This window comes from Bos indicus, chromosome 17 (genome assembly GCF_029378745.1).
Source record: "Bos indicus isolate NIAB-ARS_2022 breed Sahiwal x Tharparkar chromosome 17, NIAB-ARS_B.indTharparkar_mat_pri_1.0, whole genome shotgun sequence".
Lineage (NCBI taxonomy): Eukaryota > Metazoa > Chordata > Mammalia > Artiodactyla > Bovidae > Bos > Bos indicus.
In genome coordinates, this window is record NC_091776.1 from 8,010,065 (window position 1) to 8,034,650 (window position 24,586).

Here is a 24,586-nt window from a genome sequence, read left to right on the forward strand (position 1 = left end):
GTCTTAGCCACTGGACCACCAGGGAAGTCCCTCAGTGTGTTTTATTTGGGTTAAAACCATGATACTCTTGGAAACTTCCTTGTTATCTTTTCACTTATCCATATTGCCGTGTGAGATCTAGTCTGCAGTTTTTGCCTACAGGCTTGATATTTCTATCCTACATCTTTATTCACATAAAAATCCTGATTGCCCATTTTGCATCTGATGCTTAGCATGTAGTCATTAATATTTATATAAGGCTTACAAAACCCTATTTGTTTATGGCTATGAACATAAAAGATCTAATGACTTGAAAGAACACTTAAGAGTCACATGCAAGTATTCGGGGATAAGTGCTTTTGGAACCACTCGACACAATATAGTGGGACATGCAGAGACAAGATCACTTCTCTCTGCAGAAAGGACTGAAGACAAAAGACCATCCTGGGAACTTGAGGTTTTCGTTTTTTCAAGTATGCACGTGCCAGCTGAAAAAGTTGGAACAGATCAAACAGAAGGGTGTAATTCCAGGGGCATGACTGACATCCTTTGTGAGGATCTTTGGATTTTTTATTTCACCAAAGCATAGTAGCCCTGGTGAATCTTACAGTCACAATGGTATCATTAAGCAAGCAAGCATTAGAAATTAACAGGAAATAATTTTTATATGCAATAAGAAAAATATCCTTTTGAATTAGTGTTTTAACTTAACAAAGAAAATTTGCAGTATACTATAAAATGTACCTAAAAAGAATAGTGGTTTGATTTAGAGGTAAGGAATTTGCAGAGTACTCAAATAGAATGTTAGAATAAAACTATGTTCATGGTAGTATGTTTTTTTAACTGTAGGAAAGTTTAAAGGCCTCAAGAAATACAATAAACCTTCTTATTTCTGTGCCATTCTTGGTTGTAGCCTTCAAGTGGTATCTCTTTTCCAGTAAAAACAAAGTAACAAAAGCCAAAAGCTCGGAATATAGAACCCTGCTTAAGGCTCTATGTTAGATCAGGACAGAGGTGCTGACTTAACCATTTCTTGAATGTTTTTGGTTTTCTATAAAACTGGATTAAACAATTAGCTGATAGAGAAAAATACATCATTTTGGGCAGAAGTTTCTGGCTTTTTTTCTCTTGTCATTAAAAAAAAGTTCAGTTAGATAAATTATCACTATTATGGAAGTTTGCTGAGCATTAAGCTATTTCAGATTTTGAATTTATACCGAAATTATGTTACCCTATTTTTTATAGCCTAAATATATTTCACTGAGGGAATTGACATTAGCCAAATAAGTTACTTTTGCTCACTTGTCATTTAGATCACTAAAATGTATGCAATTCTTGTGAACATTAAAGAGTCAGAGAATGTTAGAGATGAGAGGGACTTTAGAGATTACCAGTGGAGGGTTTCTCGGCAATAGCGTTATTGGCATTTTGGACTGGATAATCCTTTGTTTGTGGGAGTGGAGTGGACAGTCCTGTGCATCGTAGGAGGTTTACCACTATCCTATAGTCTCTGCCCACAAAATGCCAGTGATATATCTGTAGTACTTGTTCCCTCCCTTCCCCTCCCCCCTCCAGGTCCCAGCTGTAATAGTCAAAATTTCTCGATATTGCCAAATGTTCTGTGAGGGTCAAAATCACCTTTAGTTGAGAACCATTGATTTAGTGCAACCCTCTCACTGTAAAATAATGTTAATGTCTTACTCATGTTTTCTGAATTTTCCTCCTTAGTCACCATCATAGCTAGATCTAGTATGCCCAGAGGTAAGGGAAAACAGAATACAGATATGGATACAATTTAAGGCCAGACCTTAAAAAGAATTGACAGGTACAAAATTTTTATGTAAGTAAAATACGTACTTACTTATGTAAGTAAGCTTCTTCTTGCTTTTATGATCCTTTTTATTATGTTTAATTCTTTTTCTAGGACTTTCAGATTGTGTTATAATCAGAGCTACACAAAGTCACTAAATACGTTTAGTTCAGCTAACTTTTTTATTGGCTGCAAGACTTTCTCAATGAAGGAAGCAGTGTGTTAATTTACTTTCTAGTGCAATTTCCTGTCTCCTCATCCTTCTGTGACAGAGTTCACAGACAAGTACCAATCCATGGTCCCCTGTTTGGTAGCACTGAAGCAGATGAGCAGGGCATCCAAGGGAGTTCCCCATTCAGGCCTCCATTTCTTACCTAGGGGCTCTGTTCTCTGCTTGGCCTATTCACATAACAAACCATATTATTAATTTCAGTTAAGTTCATTACATGCAAATAATTCTTTGTCAGTTCTTCTAAAATTTGTATTTGAAACTTCACAAAAAATGCCCTAGTGAGGGAGATGTTTTGAGACAGAAAAGTCTTTTTTTGATGGCAGCACTAATTCTATTCAGCATTGACATATTCCATATGTATTTGTGAAAAAGAGTGACAAAGAAAGGATGAGGAGGCAGACAAGCAAAAGGGGTAGGAGTTCTAGTAAGAGTGTTTAGGCAGAAAGAAGTGGGTGTGCAGACTGCAAGGCATGAAGACTATAGTGCCTTTGAGAATGGAAAGAAGTTTACTGAAGCTGAAGCTAAACTTCAAGGGGGAAATGAGGCATTGGCAGAAATGAGCACAAGGCAGATGGTACAGGGCCTGTAAGTCAAATTATGTAGTTTTGATTTCATTACAAGGACATTGCAAAGCTGGGGATGATTAGAGATTTAACAGAGAGTATCTACTAGAAAGCTATTTCCATGACCTAAGGGTTTCCAGTTTTTTTGTTACCTTGATCATAACTGATCTTAAAAGTAACCCAGTAGAGAAGAAGTAAATCATAATTAGAAAGATATGGAGGAAATTTCATTTTCTAAATGTATGAGTATTTGTGGAATGATGCCAAGGTAAACAGAGTGATCAACATCAAATCATTTTTTCACATAGATACAAAAGGATATCTGGTTCAATGAGGGAAAAGATCTAGGAAGATAACCAGATCTTTTAGCAGGAGAGAAAAGAATAGTTTCTAACTTCAATTTAGAGTGCCAGTGGCCACAGTAATTTCTATTAGCATTTGAATAAATAACCTTAGCCCTTACTAGAGCATGCACATTTGGAAAACAGTTACAGTTTTGGAGAAAGCTGCTCCGGTTCAATTTTTGTTCTGCTGATGGAACAATCTGTTCCTGTTATGGTGCCCTGTTACCTCAATGAAATAGATTGCAAGCTGTACAACTGGGAAACCAACAAAGTCAAGCTGTCCTGACTTTTCTAGTTTAGCCTTTGAATTGTCAACTTAGCTATAAACTGGGACATGTTCAACACAGGAGGGGGCCCATATTGTCACCCCCTAAATGTGGAATGCTTATTATTTCCCCCAGATTTAATTAAACATATGATTGTCCTATGCAGTATGAAGACGACGGGGCCAGTAAATCAGAGTATGACTGAAGCAAGACCATGGTGATCTTTGATATAAACCCAGAGTTTGTATAACAGAGCAGGATTTGGCAGTAACTCCTATCATTGTTCAACCTTTTAAAAGAGGAAGTCCTAATATTTGACTCCTTCTTCTGGTACTGCACATAGATGACCAAGACAATGAGGAAATTATTAATAGTAAATTCTAGTTGGTACTCCCCCTGACCAAAGCTATTGGACATAATTCTTTTCATATCATGAGCTGATAAACAAGAAACCTAGTATTTTATGATTATGACCTATCAGACTTTGAAAGCAGAAGTTTTTTATTGTAAGTTAGAAAAATCATTCTTTTCAGGATTGTTTTTGGACATGTAAATGGTAAAAGTGCTATTTAAAATGTTTTAAAATAAATGTTAAGTATTTGGCACAATATTTTGAGGAGCTTAGTTAAACGCAAAGGACTTCTGTGAGTTTTCACATTAAAATGTCACATTCTTTTCAAATGAGGCTTTGGGGAAAATTATCTTGATCATTTTGGCTTTGATTATAATTCCATCCATTCAGTGTGCTTTATTCCTTGCCTTATAAAATAACTAATTTGACTCTGAGAAAATTAAGAATTCCAGTGTGATAAAGATTATTTTTCTTTTATGTAAAAAATGAGAAGTCTTAGTCATTTTAAACTTAATTTTGTATTCCAGGTATGGGGTTGCATTAAACAAAATCTTTCAAAATCTTTTATTTTGTTTTTCTTTTTTGTGTGTGGAAAGGGGTAGTTGTTAACGCCATAATTGGGAATTTCAGCGACACTATATTTCTTTCTATTTGATTCTTGAAAAAAAATAGGGGGAATTTCTGCACTAGGAGCAGAATGAACATGTAATACCATACTTAAGAGCTGTGTTAAAATAAGAGTGAAGGAATTGACCATGGTAGAGATGTGTCTTCCAAGATGGACATATGCCTTAGAAGAGATAACTGGAGCTAAGAAAGACTCCTTTGGTGGACAGCATCTAGAACTGGCAACCCTTGCTGAGAAAAGAGGAATAAGGGTTGTAAATGAAGGGGACTTGATTGATCAGTTCATGTTGATTCACTCTCACCTCCATGAATGATCTCCACATGATACCAGCTGTTTACTGTTAGGAGGAAAATGTCTCATTATAATTTTTTTGGCTCCATCATGATGATCAATACTAAATCTTAAGTCGTTTAGACAAATAGATGGTAATTACGGGATCCAGACTAAGTAGTCTTCTCCAACTGAGATATTTTGGCAGTCTTCGTTAGATTTCTGTGATTGCAAAGAGCTGAGAATATTGAATCTCAGTCTGTATCATTATTTAGAATTACCCATATAGTTAAATCTCAATGCTTTAAAAAATTCTCATTCTGCTTTTTTTCTCCTTGGGTACTTATTATTTCCCACAATAAGGGGGAGAATAGATACATGTATATGTATGGCCGAGTCCCTTCTCTGTTCACCTGAAACTATCACAATGTTGTTAATTGGATATATCCCAATACAAAATTAAAAGTTTAAAAAAAGTAAATATTTTAACATATTTTCCTTTTTCATTCAGTTCTCTCCCAATTTCTCAAGCTTCCCATGGTTTTTAATGCACAGCATGTGCAGTGAGTGCTGAATTACCTACCCCTGTGCCTTGAGCGAGTCTTCACTCATCTGGAAGATGCGGGGATAGACTAGGCAGTGATGTGCAGCAAGGACTGTCATAAATCGGGTTCTGTGGAAACAGAGTCTTAGAGGGAGAATGGTGTGCATCAGTTCTACTGGTGTATATGTGTTCACAGGAGACACTCCTGTGATGAAACCAGGAAGCAAGACTGGGCTGAGGGAGAAGCTGACCTGCATTTAGGATAGCAAGCGAGGCCTCTCAGCCAATCCTCAAGAAAGCTGTAGGGAAACGGACGCTTTGTTCCAAGCTCTCAGCCGGACACCACCTGTGGGTTCCTCCCGGGAGGAAGAACAACCTTGGGCAAGGTAGTTCTCCGCAGCAGAGGCAATGCTCAGTGAAGGACATGGCTGTGAAATATAAGCAAAACAACAGTCCTTGCAACTCGAGGGTGGGTGCATTGGCCCTGAAGAGGGGATCTGAGCAGAGCACCAGTTTGTATTACTGGTGGATTTGGGCACAGCAGTTCTTTGTTATATGGAAATAATCCAGGCATGGCAGGCATACAGCATCCTTAACCATCTAATACGACCATCAAACACTCTCCCATATTTCTGAAGAACCCTTGGGACCCTGGTTGAGAAATCAAAGGAGAGTGCTAGGCTGAAGCATTCATTGCTCAGTGTCTATGGCTCTAACACTGTTGTTTCTGGATTAGAGTACCACCTGATCAAAGTAAAAAGAGATCCAGCAAAGAGTGAACCTATTGTGACTAAATAATGTTGTGCTGAACCTAGCTGAATGTAAATGTATGAAGTCACTTCAGTCGTGTCCACTCTTTGCAACCCTATGGACTATAGCCTGCCAGGCTCCTCTGTCCATGGGATTCTCCAGGCAAGAATACTGGAGTGAGTTGCTGTGCCCTCCTACAAGGGATCTTCCTGACCCAGGATTTGAACCCATATCTCTTCTCCTGTATTGGCAGGCAGGTTCTTTACCATTAAGGCCACCTGGGAAGCCCATTTGAATATAAATAGTTCTGGCAAATTACTGGATTAAAGGGCATGAAGATATTAAAGAGCATCACCATGGATTGCCTGTAGAGTGGTTGGGCCAGTTTATATTCTCACTAGCAAACTACCATTCTTATACATTTACTTTTTTCTTATTAACTTGAAACTCAGTACATTTTGTTGCTATTGTAGGTAGAGTCCGGCAAGGTAGGGAAAGAAGTGGGGGTGGGTATCACAAGCTATGCTGCTGTGCATGCTTTTACCCAGGTTTCACTAATGCCTCCAAGGACTTCTCTGATGACACCAAGAAACAACCAGGCATAAGGGAGCAGGAGAATTGCTAGGCACTTTATCTACAGTTGATATTTCAGAAAAACCAGAACATTTAAAAAAGGTAAGCATTTATAGGGAAGAAAATGGATATGTTTGAAAGTTTACTGCAAAATTCAAACTCTCTTGATTGTAACCCTTTATTTCAACTTAACAGGTTTAGATTAGTTCAACTCTATTCTTTTAATCTCTATTAATGATTCAAAAAGAAATACCTGCTGTTAGCCTAGACTTGTTCCCAAGGGGCCAGCTGGTGCTGGTTTGGCAGCTTCTTTGGAGAAAGACTCAATGAGTGTGGAGACTAAAATAACAAACTTATTTTGAGACAGAGTGCTTCCGGAACATGATTTGAGATTGAATTACAGAAGTTTCCAAATATCATTTATGAACAGAAGAAACTGTTGTTTTTTAGTTTATACAAAATTCATGCTTGGTCAATTTCAGAATCCTTTACTTTCCCCCTGTTTATTTTCTTTTCTGTAATTGTAATTCACCCAGTAAATAATCTGTCATCATATTATAGTGTGTCAGTAGACATTTTTCTAGATTGGTAGAAAATGAACCAGCCAATCAACAGCATATGTTGGATACCAAAATTGAGTCACCCCCGTGTTACATTAGAAGCAAACTGACCTATGAAGAAATGTAATTGTACTTTGGAAAGGCTAAAATTATGAGGTGTTGGATCAAATATTTTGTATTAGCAGTGTTCCTTGATTTTATATATTTAGAAGCAAGTAATCATATGCTATATATGAAAAAATTAATACTAGGAAGGTTGATATATTTTGCCATAATAGCAAAGGACAGTATTCTATGAAAACACATTGGTTTCCTGCTTATGGGTCTATAAAATTAATGTTTATGTATCTGTTAAAAAGATTTTTATATATAAAACTTTATTGCTTTTGGAATTTATTTTTTTGTGAGTTGTGGTATGAGGTAGAATTTCTTTTTTCCTAAATAAAAATCATTTTCCCAATTATATTTATTTTATAATTCATTATTTTCCATTTATTAAAATTTATCTTTTTATCTTCCACTCAGTTCCCACTCTCTATAGATGTATCTGAACTTCTTATTCTCCTTTCTCAATATGTATGTTTACAGTAGAATAAGGAAAGATTTAATAACATCCATCACAAGGAGAATGAGTCTAGTGTTTCATCATTAAGGATATTTGTATCTATTTGAAAAATATTTTGATCATGTTGAAGGAATTTCTTTTTATCCCTACTTTACTAAAAGTTTTAAAAAAAATATCGTTGTGGATGTTCATATTTTTCAGATGCATTTTCAGGATCTGTTGGAATAATTCTGTTGTTGCTCTCATTTATTCCCTCCCTATAGTGACTTCCATTAACAGATGTATGTGTGCATGCTCAGTCACTCAGTTCTGTCTGACTCTTTGTGACCCCGTGGACTATAACCCACCAGGCTCCTCTGTCCATGAAATTTTCCAGCCAAGAGTGCTCGAATGGGTTGTCATTTCCTATTCCAGGGGATCTTTCTGACCTAGGGATTAAATCTAAGTCTCTTGCGTTTTCTGCATTGTCAGGCAAATTCTTTAGCACTCCTCATTTATAGCCTAGGGTTGAACCTTTCTTGCACACTTTCTATAAAGACTGCATGTTTTTGATGTTACTTTTAAGTAACCAGTGGATATGAATTTTTAATATTTTACACAGGAGGTTTGCATTCATATTTCTAAGCAAAATTGACCCATTGCTTCCTGCTTCTGTCTTTTCATAGGGTTTTGGCACCAAGTTTATGGTACCAAAAACAAGACTCAGAAAACAAATTTACATATTTTTCTTTTGTTTTCCTATGCTGTGAAATTTTTGAGATAATATTTTAATTGTATCTTCCTTGAAAATTTGAAATAATTAATGTAGAAAGCTTTGGGTCTGGCAGTTTTTTGAGGATAGGTCTGTGACGACTTCCTCACTTTTTCCCCATGGTTTTAGTTTAGTTTTTGTCTCCTTTATAGTGTTGCTTTTAGTAGTATGAAATTTTCCTGTAAGCATTATTCCAAGGTTTTCAAAAATGTTAGGCTCTTACACTCTAATCAATTACTTTGCATTCCTGGTTCCTTCCATTTGGGGACAGAACAGTAGTTAGTAGATGTGAGCTTGGGCCACACTGCCTGGATTTGAATCCTAGGTCCACTGTTTACAAGCTGTGTGACTTTGGATAAATTATGTTTTATTTGTCCTGCCTCCCCACCTATAAAATGGAGAAAGGGTAAAAATGAAATGAGACAATATTTATGAAAAGTGCCTAGAACAGTGACTGGCATATATAAATATTCTGTAAGTGTTTATAGTTGCCTGTCCCTAATTTTGCAGATGTCCCCTTTCTCCCTTAAAAATATTAGGCTGGCTGGTAATATATATATTCCATCAGTTTTGTCTTTTTATTGTCTCCTAGTTTACCCTCTGTCCTGATTTCCTCTTTTTATTGTCATTTACCATATATGTGTATTAAAAAAATTTTTTTTTGATATGGACTATTTTTAAGTCTTTATTGAATTTATTACAGTATTATTTATGTTTTGGTTTTTTGGCCATGAGGCATGTGGGATCTTAGCTACCCATCCAGGGATTGAACCCACACCCCCTGCATTAGAAGTCAAAATGCTAACTACTGAACCGTCAGGAAAGTCCCTACCATATATGTTTATTTGTTGTTCGGTCACTCAGTCGTGTCCGACCCAATCTACTGCAGCACACCAGGCTTCTCTGTCCTTCACCATCCGCTGGAGTTGGCTCAAACTTATGACCATTGAGTTGGTGATGCCATCCAACCATCTCATCTTTTGTCGTCCCCTTCTTTTCCTGCCTTCAATCTTTCCCAGCATCAGGGTCTTTTCCAATGAGTCAGCTCTTTTCTTCAGGTGGCCAAAGTATTGGAACTTCAGCTTCAGCATCAGTCCTTCCAATGAATATTCAGGTTGATTTCCTTAAGACTGACTGGTTTAATCTCCTTTCTGTCCAAGGGGCTCTCAAGAGTCTTCTCCAGCACCACATTTTGAAGGCATCAGTTCTTCAGTGCTCAGCCTTTTCTGTTGTCCAGCTCTCACTTCTGTGAGCTTCCTTTGTGGCTCAGTTGATAAAAAATCTGCCTGCTGTGAAGGAGACCTGGGTTCTATCCCTGGGTGGGAAAGATCCCCTGGAGAAGGGAAAGGCTGCCTACTCCAGTTTTCTGGCCTGGAGAATTCCATGGACTGTAGATAGTCCATGGGCTCGAAAAGAGTCGGACATGACTGAGTGACTTTCACTTTCACTTTTCACTTTCTCACATCTGTACTTGACTACTGGAAAAACCATAGCTTTGACTATACAGACCTTTGTAGGCAAAGTAATGTCTCTGCTTTTTAACATGCTGTCTAGGTTTGTCATAGCTTTTATTCCAAGGAGCAAGCATCTTTTAAAAATTTTTAAAAGATATTAAAAAATATTTTTTTATAAATTGCCTCAAATGTAACAAAGCATTTGATAATAAAGGCTTTAAAATGCTTAAAAATTTGATAACAAATCTTTGTTGTATTTAAGTATACTTATAAAGTTGTGTATGATATATCTTTGCAGTAGGTATAAACAAACACAATGTACATAGGAGATCATAGAAATGTCAGTATTCTCTCCCAGAGTCACAAATGCCATAGTTCAGACCTGTCGGGGAATCCTCTGCCTGTGCAGTTTCAAGGAGGTTGAGTTTTCCTTGACCTGATGATGTGTCCATCTCCTGTTGCTGTCAGCTCTGCAGCTTTTGTTGAACAGTACTTAGGCACCTTTTCTGCTCCATGGAGAGGCTCTCCAGGCCACTTGTCAGAAGACCAAGGTGAGACAAGGTCAAGAATGCCTTCTGATTTGACTCATCATTCTAGACTCTCTGCAGACTGAGAGGCATCAGGTCTGCACTCTGATGGCGTTCGCAGTGGTCTTGAGGACAACAATGGTCATCAGAGCCATAGAGCTCTAGGCCTGTATTTCTCTTCCAGTCACACATAGCTTTTGTCACACCGGGTTCCCTCATGGTTGTCCCAATAGAATTGCTTCTCCATGGACTGTCAATTTTGAGAAGGTGTTTCTTCTCTAGGAAAGATCTATGTTATGGAGATAGAACTCCAAATTCTATTTTATTGTGGTATACAATAATTGCCACTTGCTGCGATGTATACTGTGGTATACAATACCTTGGCCACCTGATGTGAAGAACTGACTCATTGGAAAAAAAACCCTGACGCTGGGAAAGATTGAAGGCGGGAGGAGACGGGGATGACAGAGGATGAGATGGTTGGATGGCATCACCAACTCAATGGACATGAGTTTGAGCAAACTCCGGAATTTGGTGATGGACAGAGAGGCCTGGCGTGCTGCAGTCCATGGGGTTGCAAAGAGTTGGACACAACTGAGCAACTGAACTGAACTGAAACAATAATTGCAGGCTTATAGAAGAAACCAAAATGATTTCCTCTTTTTCATTGTCTAGTCAATGCAATCGGAAAAGGCAATGGCACCCCACTCCAGGACTCTTGCCTGGAAAACCCCATGGATGGAGGAGCCTGGTAGGCTGCAGTCCATGGGGTCGCTAGGAGTCGGACATGACTGAGCGACTTCACTTTGACTTTTCACTTTCATGCATTGGAGAAGGAAATGGCAACCCACTCCAGTGTTCTTGCCTGGAGAATCCCAGGGACAGGGGAGCCTGGTGGGCTGCCGTCTATGGGGTCCCACAGAGTTGGACACGACTGAAGCGACTTAGCAGCAGTAGCAGTAGCAGTCAATGCAATGCTTAGCAATGTGCAAACAGTAACCATATTGGGCCTAGACTCTGATATTATTTGCAGTTATTTTGAGTCACTCAGAGATGTGTGCCTTCCTTGGGGATAAGGTAGGTGATGATGGGGTTTCCTTTGTTTTTTGGCTGAGGTTTTCAGACTTTTACCAGACTACTATACTAAGGGGTAGGGCCATCTGGTAAAGTAGGAGTAATGGTCTCTTTTATAACTTTTCCTTACCAGTCACAGTTATGGGCTCATGGGACATCCAGACATAAATTTCTTATCTCACTTGAGATACTGTAGACTGAGAAGGTGGGGAGCATGACGTAGGGATAGAAAACCAATATAAAAAGTGTGTTAGAAGAAAATCTAGAAAAGACCCTGATTTTGGTGAAGATTGAAGGCAGGAGGAGAAGGGCACTATAAAGGATGAGAATGTTGAATGGCATCACCAACTCAACAGACATGAGTTTGAGCAAGCTCTGGGAGTGGGTGATGGACAGGGAAGCCTGGTGTGCTTCAGTCCCTGAAATTGCAAAGAGGTGGATACGACTCAGTGACTGAACTGAATGAGTTGCCACTATCGAAAGTGGGCATGCTATTCCATCTGAACCTCTGAGAACAGCGCAGAGTGTTTCTCAGGATTGTCTGCCCTAAGAACAGGAGGCTGGAGTGTGAATCTGTGGGCTTCCATCAACCAGTGGTTGAGGGTGACCCCTGGGGTGTTGACTCCCCTCCACTCATTTGACTCCCCTCCATTGAATCCTCCCGTTCAAGGGAAAATGTCTGGAGCCTTTTGCTTTCATTCTGCTTTTGCTCCTGGTTTTCTGATTCATTCCTGAATATATTTAGTCCTTGACTTTTTGTCTTTGCCTGCTGTTTCCAGACCTTGTTTTTGCCCTTTCTGCTGTTGTCAAAATTGGCTTCTTCAGTTTTCACCTTTGCATTCTCTCAGACACTGTATAGCAAGCACCGAGAACAATCTTATACATTGTCTTGGTGTTGTACACTTGTTTCTGACCATACCACACATTCAAGCTTGACTCTCCTGGAACCCAATTCTGTTGTTCATCTTCACTTCTTTGCTAAAATGTTGGTCTTCTCCCAAATCCCTGCTTAAGAGCCAGACCCTGTACCCATGAGGGAAGGTAGAGTACTACAGGACAGTTGTATCTGGAAGAATAATTAACCCCAGCTGCAGGCCCAAAAGGGACACCTTGGTGAGAAGCCAGCATCCAGGACTCATCATGGATGGCACCCTCTCTATACTAATGGCCGCCTGTTCTTGAGCTTGCTTTTGGTTCTAGTACTTCTTGAGGGTCCCCGCCTCCCATTTGCTACCTGTAACCTGGGCAGGTTCCTTAATTTCTTTGATCTTTGTGTCCTGCTGCTATAGAATACTAATTGAAAATGATAGGGACTTCCCTGGTGGTCTAGGGTTAAGACTGCCGTCCAATGCAGGGGGTGTAGGTTTGATCCCTGGTCAGGGACCTAAGATCCCATGTGCCCCGTGGCCAAAAAATTGAAACATAAAACGGAAGCAATATTGTCACAAATTCAATAAATACTTTTAAAATAGTCCATATTAAAAAAAAATCTAAAAAGAAAACAGCTTAAAAGAAAAAATGATAGAACCACCTGAACTGGATTGTGGTGTCTGGCACATTAACTACTATTTTTGTTAGAATTTTGAGTTTTCTGACCAACTTGCTTACCCTGCTTGTTGTTAGAAAATCTCTGGGCTGTCTTTAGAATGAAGGCTGGCAAGGTGTGTGGGATCCAGTATGTTGACTCCTCCCCACGCTCTGTCTTTGCTCTTTGTCTTCTGACATAGAGACATGTCTTCTCCATAACCTACTTTGCCACTTTTAATTTTTTACATAATATGTATTTCAGGCTCTTTACATACATTAGCGCACATAATCCTTCTGGAGGATGTATTTTATAATCTCTATTTTATACCTTAAAACAAATCAGAACCAACACTAAAGCAAAGCAAAATAAAACGAAGTGAACAACAGCAAAAAGCAGAGCCTCTGCATGATTGATTACCTGGCTAGCCTAAAGCTATTCATGCCATAAGGATTCCTATCAAGATTCTAATTCAGGCTTTTAATTTTAAGCAATTCTTCAGATGATGCACTTCCTCAACATTTTCTCTTCTGGCTACTTGGCCTATTGTCCTAAGGCAAAAAAAAAAATTCTTTATTTAAATACTAAAAAATCTAATCATTTCTCTTCTCTCTCATTCAAAACTTGGGAGCCAGTATCTGAGTTTGATAAATATACCTTGACTTCTTGCCTGTTGTTGCAACAATTTATTCCCTATTTTGTCTGTTTGTGTTCTTGAAAGGATTTGCCCTATTTGAGTTACTTTTTGAAAAGCCTAGACAGTTATCAGCATCTCTTAACTACTTTCCCCCTCTTTGAAACATTTGTGGCAGCTGGGCCTTTCTCCACATGTAGAGATCAAAATAAAACTACTTACAGAATGGAATACTTCAAAGCTTCTCTGACTTCATTTCAGCCTTGATGACATTCCTGCTGACTTTATTACCAGTTTGGTATTGGGAATCCAGTGAAAAGGAATTGCCAGACATAAGAGATACAGTAATTGCTGAAAAGGTGAAAATTTGGAGCCTTTCTGCATTTTGAAAACTTCAAGCTTCTAGCTAGCTTTATATTTTCAAAAAAATTCTGAACATTTACGTCCTGATTTTTTTTTTTAGTTTTCTTATCCACTATCCTATTTTTCATATATTAGATGTTCAGTTTTTATACTGAGTTCTAATGTAAAAAAAAAAAAAAAAAGATATAACGAAATGAATACATGTGCGTTCATTCAGAAGTCCAAAAATCCTGAAATCTTTTTTAGAGTGTGCCTAGGGTGACATAACAGTGAAAAGTTACAAGTCAGTGTTGTTGGTGACTTATGACCAAGGTCGTGGAAAACACATAGCTTTTTTTGGTTGCTGCATGATTATCAGGCCTCTGATGATAAATCTGCACCCACTGGAAATGCAGTTAACTTACCTTGGTGGTTTTGATTTATTAGCCTTGCAGTGGACAAGGTTGCCATTTGTTAGTGCTTGCTTTATATCTGAATAGCTTGGAAGCATATAAATTTAAGGCATATCTTAAAGTTTGTTACTTGGCTATTTCATATTTCATAGAAAGCATCTATCAGAACTTCAGCTTTGGTTATTTCTGGTGTGACACTATTCAATTTTTAATATGATGAGGACATCTCGTTTGCATTTTAGAGCATCTCTCTTTGTGATTAGGGCTGAAATTTTAAAGAACTGTCAGAACTGTAATAAAAACATGAAAATTACAGGTGAACAATCAGCTTCATTTGGGGAGTAAAAGTTAAATGGCCTAAAGGGAGTATATTGAAGAGCTAGTGATAGATTAAATGTATTCTATTTAGCTCCTCTTTGAGCTTTTGTTCAAAACAGATATGACCCTGAGGGCTTTTATCAAACCTTGTACTTAATTTTAATTATACAGAGGAATATTCCAGCATTGGCCTGAAATGGCATAAAAAAGATTTTTGAATGAATGAAAGGATGTGACTAGAATCAGAACTTAATGAATATGGGCTCTGAGTGCCCAAATGTGGAATAAATTCCAGGGTTAAATTGACCATAGAAGCAGTTATGAACTGTCAGCCTGAGTTCTCCTTCTTTATTGTGACCTGAGGAATAGCACAGTAGTATGAATTTTTGAATGTTAGTCCTTGTAACTGGAGAAGGCAATGGCAACCCACTCCAGTACTCTTGCCTGGAAAATCCCATGGAAGGAGGAGCATGGTAGGCTTCAGTCCATGGGGTCGTAAAGAGTCAGACACGACTGAGCGACTTCACTTTCACTTTTCACTTTCATGCATTGGAGAAGGAAATGGCAACCCACTCCAGTGTTCTTACCTGGAGAATCCCAGGGACAGCAGAGCTTGGTGGGCTGCTGTCTATGGGGTCGCACAGAGTCGGACACGACTGAAGTGACTTAGCAGCAGCAGCAGCAGTCCTTGTAACTATTTCTCAGCCTGCACAATATTGTAATTTGGGGCTGTCACTTACTTATGGTGGGTAAGGGGCTGTCCTGTGCTTTGTAGGTAGCTTGATACCAGTAGCACCACCCCCAGTTTTCACAACCAAAAATGTCTTCAGATATTGCCAGATTTCCCAAAGGGACAAAAATCACCCCAGCTGAGGGCCACTATTTGATGATGCAATAAAGAGAAGAATGATCAATGTCAGGGTATCCATCTTGAAGACATCATAGTGTGTGTGTATTAAAATAAGGTACAGATCACAATGTTTAGTCTATTTGCCACTAAGTTCAGTCAAACTGAGCTAAGTCTTTTAAGTTTAAACCAGTCAGAAATGGCTGCAATGTTATTTCAGTATCCTAGATCTGGCAACCGGACATTCGATAGTTTTACATTTGATATTGCATTGGAATCCAACATTGAAAATGATCAAAGCTTTTGATGTAATTGAATATTTGGCATTTATGAATACTGAAGTTTTAATCATCATGGACAACAGTAATTTTATACTGTTACTATAATGTTAAGTATTTTAAGAAATAAAGAATGTTCATCCTTCACTCAAGTTTTATTGATTCTTTTAAATATTTAGTGTCAAAAGTAGAGACCGTGAGGAATTTATGTTTTCTGTGATTCATTGTGGTGTTCTTTACAGAGAAGCTCAGTTCTTACTCTTATCTGGGTAAAAGTAATGTGGTAGTAACAACCAGTGATCATCATCTAGTACATCACAAGGAAATGTTCTGATTCTAGAATTTTTTTGGTGTCTGACGAAAGTGGGCGTAAGTGAGAAGGAGGAAACGACCACATGGCTGCCATGATCTAGGAAACTTTCAGTCATTTATTACTTATTGGAATTGGCATTAAAAATGTAAAACTGTGTACAATTGGATAATTAAAGATTAAAAAGGAATAAAAGAAGCATACAGGAATTAGATATTATCAAGCAACTAAGATCCCTGTAACTTTGGGGCACTGAGTTTGTTTCTTAACGTTTTGTTGGAGCTTAGCCAACAAGGTAAGTGGTTAAGTAATATCAATTAAGTAGTATTCATTATCTTTTTTAAAAAAGGCTTCTAAGTTATTCTGTAAGGCACATTTTTGTTTTTGTAGGATATGTCCAAATAACTAAATTTTCTTAGGATTTGACAAAATTTATAGTTTTTTTGCCTAAAGACGTTGAGATATGTAGTCAACAATGTTTCCTGTTTTTCCAGACAGGGTAATGTTATCAGTTAGCTATGAGTTCTGTGTCTCATAGGAAGAAAAGCAAGTGGACTCAGAGGGAAAAAAAATCAACGTGGAGGTTACTACTGTACCACGTTGTGTATAAAAAGCAATTAAAGCCTTCCTGGTTAATGTCTGATTTTAGATTTTTAGATAGTATGGCATCCTCATGCAACCTGAGTTATAAACTATATTGCATATAGCTTTGATTAGATTTTCTGACTTGGGCTACTTAAAAATTGCCATTTATAAGTTGAAGAACGTTACCAAATTAAATACACTGAGCACTAATGTTGAGCTGTCAGGACTATTGTAGCAGAGCTAGCACTGCTTTGAGAGCCTTCTTACAAAGAGAAGATAAAATCATGCCCTCCTCAGAGAGTAGCACACTATTTTTGTTACTTTCTTTTAAAAAGTCAACTCTATTGCTAAATCATGTTGTTAAAATATGGATTCTTAGAATGTACTTGGACATAAATTTGTTTACTGTCTTGAAATATTTGTGTTGAGTGATGCATGAGAAAAACCCCAGATTTTCACTGTAGTAATATGATTTAGATTCCAAAATGGCAACCAATATATAGGATTTATATGAACTTTATACATTTTTACTATTGATGGTCTTTGTCCATTGGGTCAAATGCTAATGATAGGTCAAAGAAATTATTTAGAGATATTCTTCTTAACTGTTGCTAATGAGATGGAACAGAAATAGTGATTTTTGGGATAATCATTCTGTATACCTTGTTGATATTTGTGATTTGTTAAGAAAAAAGCTGTCATGGAGCTCTGAAAACATACCAAGAAATATTATCAGTCTATTATTTTGGAGTGGTTAAGTGTAAAAATGTCACTTTTTTCCATCTTGAGTAATTATCCTATAGACTCAAAATAACTAGGTAATTAGCTTGCTAAGGACTGGATTGTTCTTTTAGAACAGCTTATGAATACAATTCTGGTGATAAGAACTCATCATTTTCTAGAGCTGTTTTCAAAATAGTATAGGTAATTATTTGTTTTCCAGGACAGGACGTTACAGGCTTCCAACATGATTTCTAATATGGAAATATTAACATAAACTATCATTTTGGAGTGAAATTACTTGATCAGTATCTGATGGAAATACGCATTTCAGTATTTCCTCTTGGAATGTCTTGCAGTCTTTAAACATCATTTTCTGTATCTGAGAATGTTCACCCTTCGGTGAACTTTTATTGATTCTTTTAAATCTTAAATGTTAAATGTAGAGACTGTCTTCTGTGAGGCATTTTGTGCTTTCTGTGGTCAGTTTTGGTGTTCTTCACAAAGGAGCCTGTACTCTTGTCTGGACTAGAAAAGCTTACCTTGATACAAGTAATGTGATAGTAACAACCGGTGATCATCATCAAGTATATCACAAGGAAATACTCTGATTCTAGAATTTTTCTGGTGTCTAACAAAGACAGGCATATGTGAGAGGAGGAAGTGATCACAGGGTTGCCATGACCTAGAAAACTATTTCGATTATTGACTACTTATTTGGAATTGGTTTTAAAATTTTAAAACAATGTATAATTGGATAATAAAAGATTGAAAAAGAATTTTAAAAGGGTATAGGAATTAGGTTTTATCATGCAACTAAGATCATTATAACTTTGGAACAGGTTTTATTTTGATGAGTATTAAAGAACCTAGGGCCTAAGCTTTTTTGATTTTCTGTATCTTAAGCTCATCAAGAGAGTCTCCTGTTTATTTTTAGAAATGTAAAGGAATCCAGAAGATTTCTTCCAACTGCCTCCTGCTATTCGGGCAACTCCCTCATGAAGCCCTGGATCCCAGCCTGTTCCTAATGAAGTGCAGATTTCCAGTTCTTGGGAGGTTTGTAATGAAGCTTTGGGTTCTAAATGGGTCAGAACAGATTTTGTACTTTCTCTGGTTGTGAGAATATTCAATAGGCAATCTGTGCTGAAGACTCTGGAATAATAATTTTGGCACCTACTGATTTCTTTGTTTTTCTAAGGAAAGAAGAACATTGTTGATCACTAATCAGTGAAAGAGTTCTTTCAAAGTATCCCTTATTGAAAGATTTATCCCTTTGCTCCAGCTAAGTAAAAAGATGATTTAAACAGTATTCTTGTAATTAAAAAAAAAAAATCTTCTATTTGGCTCCAGGGATCTGGTACTGTCTAGATTTATTTTCTGCTTGAAATTGAACATGTAGAGAAACTGCACCAATGGGTACCTGGTTCTTCCTCAAACCTCAGTTGATCTGGTTAGAGAGTTGAACAAATATTCTTGAACTGTGTGATGATCTTTCTCTTCCTGGAGATGCTGCTGTACAACTGGTAGACCTCCTAGACTGTTCACCTACCTTTCATATCTTTCCTTTCCCATTTATAAAAAAAATCTCATTATCCTTTTGATCTATTTTCTGTGAGATATCTCCAGTTTTATCTTCTAACTCATATTGATTTCTAAATTTCTTTTATTATGCTTTTTGGTTTCTAAAAGTTCTTTTTGTGGTGGTTCTTATTTGTGGCAGCTTGGTCTCTTGTAATCTTAAATTAGGTATCTTGATGTCTTACTCTGGTTTTAAAGAAAAGTTTTCTCCTCTCTGAATAAATCTCTGTGTTCTAAATGTTGTATTTTAAATAAGTAGTTGGTTTTGGCCTATCTTCCCTAAATAAAAAGCTGCTTGGGAGCTCACAGCATTTTAGCAGTGTCAAATTTGAGTTTTCAGTTCAGTTCAGTCGCTCAGTCATGTCTGACTTGTTGCAACCTGATGAACCGCAGCACACCAGGCCTCCCTGTCCCTCACCAACTCCCAGAGTCCACCCAAACACATGTCCATTGAGTTGGTGATGCCATCTAACCATCTCATCCTCTGTCGTCACCTTCTCCTCCTGCCCTCAATCTTTCCCAGCATCAGGGTCGCCCTCAGTCTTTCCCACCATCAGGGTCTTTTCCAATGAGTCAGCTCTTCACATCAAGTGGCCAAAGTATTGGAGTTTCAGCTTCAACATCAGTCCTTCCAATGAACACCAAGGATTGATCTGATTTAGGATGGACTGGTTGGATCTCCTTGCAGTCCAAGGGACTCTCAAGAGTCTTCTCCAATACCACAGTTCAAAAGCATCAGTTCTTTGGCACTCAGCTTTCTTTATAGCCCAACTCTCACATCCATACATGAATCCTGAAAAAACCATAGCCTTGACTAGAAGGACCTTTGTTGGCAAAGTAATGTCTCTGCTTTTTAATATGCTGTCTAGGTTGGTCGTAACTTTTCTTCCAAGGAATAAGCGTCTTTTAATTTCATGGCTGCAGTCAACATCTGCAGTGATTTTGGAGCCTGGAAAAATAAAGTCAGCCACTGTTTCCACTGTTTCCCATCTATTTGCCATGAAGTGATGGGACCAGATGCCATGACCTTTGTTTTCTGAATGTTGAGCTTTAAGTCAACTTTTTCACTCTCTTCTTTCACTTTCATCAAGAGGGTCTTTAGTTCTTCTTCACTTTCTGCCATAAGGGTGGTGTCATCTGCATATCTGAGGTTATTGATATTTCTCCTGGAAATCTTGATTCCAGCTTGTGCTTCCTCCAGCTGTGAGTTATCTAGGTGGGCCATTGAATATTTAAATTAGGCATTTAAACTCCCTAGAGAAAGGCTTCCCTGGTAGCTCAGCTGGCAAAGAATCTACCTGCAATGCAGGAGACCCCAGTTTGATTCCTGAATTGGGAAGATACCCTGGAGAAGGGATAGGCTACCCACTCTAGTATTCTCGGGCTTCCCTGGTGGCTCAGACAATAAAGCAACTGCCTGCAATGCAGGAGACATGGGTTGATCCCTGGGTTGGGAAGATTCCCCTGGAGGAGGGCATGGCAACCCTCTCCAATATTCTTGCCTGGGGAACCCCATGGACAGATGAGCCTGGCAGGCTATAGACCACGGGGTCACCAAGAGTCGGACATGACTGAGCAACTAGGCACAGAGAAACGTGTTCTGCCTTTTCTGGAAGGAAAAGTTCTGCTGCCAGTCTTCTGACACTAGGAAATGGGCTGTGGGGGTGGAAAGACGGTGTCTCAGCACCTAGCCTCCCGTATGTGCAGTTACTCAATCCCCTTGTTTTCTGTAGAGTTACTGTATCCTCAGTTTCTTGGGATCCTCCCAACTCAACGACCCTCTGTTTTCCCCTTTACCAGACTCTTCAGTGGGAGTGGTGGAGATGGAAGCAGGGGCAGGGTGAGGGGCTTAACTCAGGAGAGTAGGGGAAGATATGTAGGTGTTTAACCACTTCTCAAATAGCTCTTACCCAGTGCTCATTTTAGCTTCTCACTTGCCTCCCCTACCTTTCTCCCATTTTAGAGAAACTTATGCTACCAGTTGCAGAGCATTTGGGGAACCTGTTTTATAGCTAGTTGGGTAGTGGTGGGGTTAGTCTCTCAGTCGTATCCGACTCTTTGCGATCCCATAGATGGCAGCCTACCAGGCTCCCCAGTCCCTGGGATTCTCCAAGCAAGAGTACTGGAGTGGGGTGCCATTTCCTTCTCCAATGCATGAAAGTGAAAAGTGAAAGTGAAGTCCCTCAGTCGTGTCCGACCCTCAGCCACCACATGGACTGCAGCCCACCAGGCTCCTCCATCCATGGGATTTTCCAGGCAAGAGTACTAGAGTGGGGTGCCATTGCCTTCTCCGAATGTAGCTAGTTACTTCTTGGCTTTTCCCACTGCCCACTCAAGGTTGAGCTTTCTTGTCTTTGGTAGTACAGTTACTACTTGTGTACCTGCTTTCCTTCTTCTGAAACTTCATTGCCATGTTTCCTTTCCTGTTCTTTCTGTTCTTGTAAGTTCATGTCTTTCTTTTAAAAAAAGACCAAATTAGAATCTTTTGTTTAATACACTATCTTGCTGTGAATAGGGCAATATATTTAAATGTACCTAATTAAAATGTTCCTTTGAATGGGAAGCTTTCAGAAGGCAGATCTTATACTAATCGTGCACCAGGGTCTACTGTAGAAAGTTTACTTAGCTCTGAGGATTTATTTTTTGAGCTAAAAAGAAAAATGGATACTGCAACTATGTCTTTCTTGTGTGGAAGTATTATATCTAACCACCCATGTAAATTTTTAAAATTAAGACAGAGTAAAGTAAACTGCAGTGAAAAGGTTGACCAAAGGCTAAGTATATATTTTACTGCAGTGAAAAAATTTGTCATGGGGCTATGTATAGCCTGCTATTTCTGCAGAAAGATACCCCAAACTCTGAGATATTAATGCAGTTGTTTCATAACCAGAGTCAAGTTGTCGATTTTTACAAGTATTACAATAAAATGTTAGAGGCTTTTATCGTGACCAGAGAGGTCTGTGTCATCACCTTGTAGGGGAAGGCGACATTTAAAACTAGCCAGAGTAGAAGATCTTTCTTCAGTTTACATCACTCGAACTGGAGGCAAAGTGTAAACAGTTCTTTTCCTTGCATTTTATACCTGGGACAAGACAGAAAAAAGTACATTGTCAATTGAAACTAAAAGGATGTTGTAATAACTTCTAACCTAGTTATAAACAATAGAGATATGTTAGTAATTTTAATTATCAATATTATTGCAAAATGTTTAGATGAAATGTAGCTGACTTTTAAGAGAAAACACTATAAATAATAGTTGGGGAATAGGAGTTTTTATTGTCACTTGAGGGGTGTGTGTGTGTGTGTGTGTGTGTGGATGTGGATGTGTATGATCTGGAAGGCAGGATAGATGAGATGAGAAGCTGAATTTTACCATGAAGTTTGTAGAGGCTCACTTATCATAATATTCTCATTTGCATCTTTGTAAGACAGGGTTGTATCATATACTTCTGTGGATCATTCCTGTCTTCCAATTAAAAGTTAAAAACGTGTGCTGTGCTTAGTCACTCAGCCATGTCTGACTTTGTGACCCCATGGACTGTACCCCAACAGGCTCCTCTGTCCATAGGATTCTCCAGGTAAGAATACTGCGGTGGGTTGCCATGCCCTCCTCCAGGGGATCTTCCCGACCCATGGATTGAACCCAGGTCTCCCACAGTGCAGGCAGATTCTTTACCTGCTAAGCCACCAGGGAAGTCCTAAAAAAAGTGTCATCAGTATAAAAAGAGTATCAGTAGGGTATTTTCTACACGACAGGGGATATGACCTTTGTCATAGTGATATGTGTTATTTAAGGATGGTTCTTAGGAATTTGACTCCAAGTTAAAAGAAGCATTTGTATTTCTCAGTTCACCCAGAGGAGTAATAAACCATACTTCAATTTCTGAAGTCTGTTTCAAAGTCAAATCCTCTCCTCTGAGAGTACTTTTCTGTTCACTTATACAACTGGAAAAGGGCATTTCAGTCAACACTTTATTCTCCAAGTCAGGAGCTGAAGGTGAGTAGGTGGCCAACAACAGGGATAATTTAAGGACCCTCACAAGGTTTTGTATTAAAACATCTCTCTCTGAGAGAAGCCTGTATATTTCTCACTATTATGAACTGTTTCAAATTTTGCCTATTACAGATTTACTTAGATTACAGTGTCCTCTTTTAAAATAAAAATATCCCAGGGAGGGTTGAGTAGTCTGTTAATCAATCATTCACAATCTAATGTAGCTTAGTTTAGTTACATTGCTTTTCTCTAGTTGATGGAAGTTTTGATGGGGGTCAGGAAGAGAGAAGAGGGAGATAACTTATTCCCCGGAGTTCTTAAGTGTAAGGCAAGCCTGAGCAGAGGACATTGAAGTGGGCTCACTTTTGACATCCAAAGGAGAGCGTGAGGGCCCTGGGTATTTGGGATCGGGAGGATGAGACAGGTGCTAGGACACGAGTGAAGAAAGAGGAGTGGGAAAATGGCAAAGACACACTTGCAGCTCTGAAAGGTTGTGGGCCAGTTCTTTCTCTGTAATAAAGGCCTTAAGTCAATAGTACTGGGCACTCTGGAGAAATGCTTTTGTATTTTTGTCTTAAATTCGTGTTATGTTTTGTGTAATATATATCTTAATATATAGGAAAGAAAATATAGACCTTAAAAACAGACAAGCTGTATTCGAAAAATGCCATAAAACATATACAGTGCTGCTATCTTTTATTCATTAAACAATTGCTTAATGTTTAAACAATTAAACAAATGTTTAATTCAATTAAACATTATTCATCAAACTTCCATTAACTGGAGGAAAGCAATTTAATTAAACTATTTATATTTTAAACTTCAGGGAATAAATAATCAGTGTTGTAAGACTAATTATTGTCAAAAGCAGAGAGGAGGTCTCAGAATTATTCAGTAAAGCAATTTTGCAGCTCTATTGGTTAAAGAAATGTTTCTTTCAGATACATTTTTTTAAATGTTTGCTACATGGCAGGGATATGCAATGTAGTTGTGTCCTTGGTAGGCTTGGAAAATATTTTAGCTTAAGCAGGTGTTTCTTCTTTTTTTTTTTTTAAATCTTGCTCTAAATTGTAAAGCCTTTGAAATATAATCTACTTATTTTAGGAATTGTTAGACTTGTTCTTCTTATAGAACAGCATATGTGAGTAGAAAAGCAAGCTAACATATTTTTGGTCAATCACACCCATGGAAAACTGAAAACTACATTGGAGTCCAGATATCACCTACCATGTTAGAGCTTTTAACCTTATAATGTAATAACCTGTAATATTATAACCTATAACCTGTAATTACACAGATATATTACTTGTGAGGAAATAAATGATCTCATTTGTACCATTTTAGAAAAAAATCAAATCTGGAAAGTCAGAAGCTATGGCTTCATATCTTATAGCTAGGGTGACCATATCATGTATCATTGAATCCAAATGGAGATAATTTTTGGAATGAAAGGTGATGTTCAAAATAATTAAAATGTTGTCCATCTGTCCTTATTTATACTCAGTTTAAATTGTATCATTTTGACCCCTCTTCAGTTTCAGTACTGTTTCTTCTACAGTGTGCAATCTGAATTTAAGTCTGCCCAATGAATTTTAAAATTTCAGATAATTATATTTTTCAATTTTAGGATTTTCTTTAGTTTTTTTTTTTTTTAGAGTTTCCATTTATTTCCTGAGTACTCCTATCTTTTCAACCATTGTATCTTGCTTCTGCTGTATATATATTCTCCTGATTACGGGTTTCTTGTCTCTTTGCAGATTTTGTCTTCCATGCAATTGGTTCCTGGTGCCAGAAAGGTTG

At 38.1% G+C, this 24,586-nt stretch overlaps 1 protein-coding gene across 1 annotated transcript in view; it reads left to right on the forward strand.

The window, feature by feature from the left end:
* The first annotated feature begins 15,968 nt into the window (after window positions 1-15,968).
* The window catches only part of IQCM (IQ motif containing M), a 478,048-nt gene continuing 469,430 nt past the window's right edge, over window positions 15,969-24,586 (forward strand). Inside the window, exons 1-2 of the mRNA XM_070769022.1 lie at window positions 15,969-16,204; window positions 18,152-18,270. The gene's annotated coding sequence lies outside the window, so the exon portion shown is untranslated. The remainder of the gene's footprint in view (window positions 16,205-18,151; window positions 18,271-24,586) is intronic.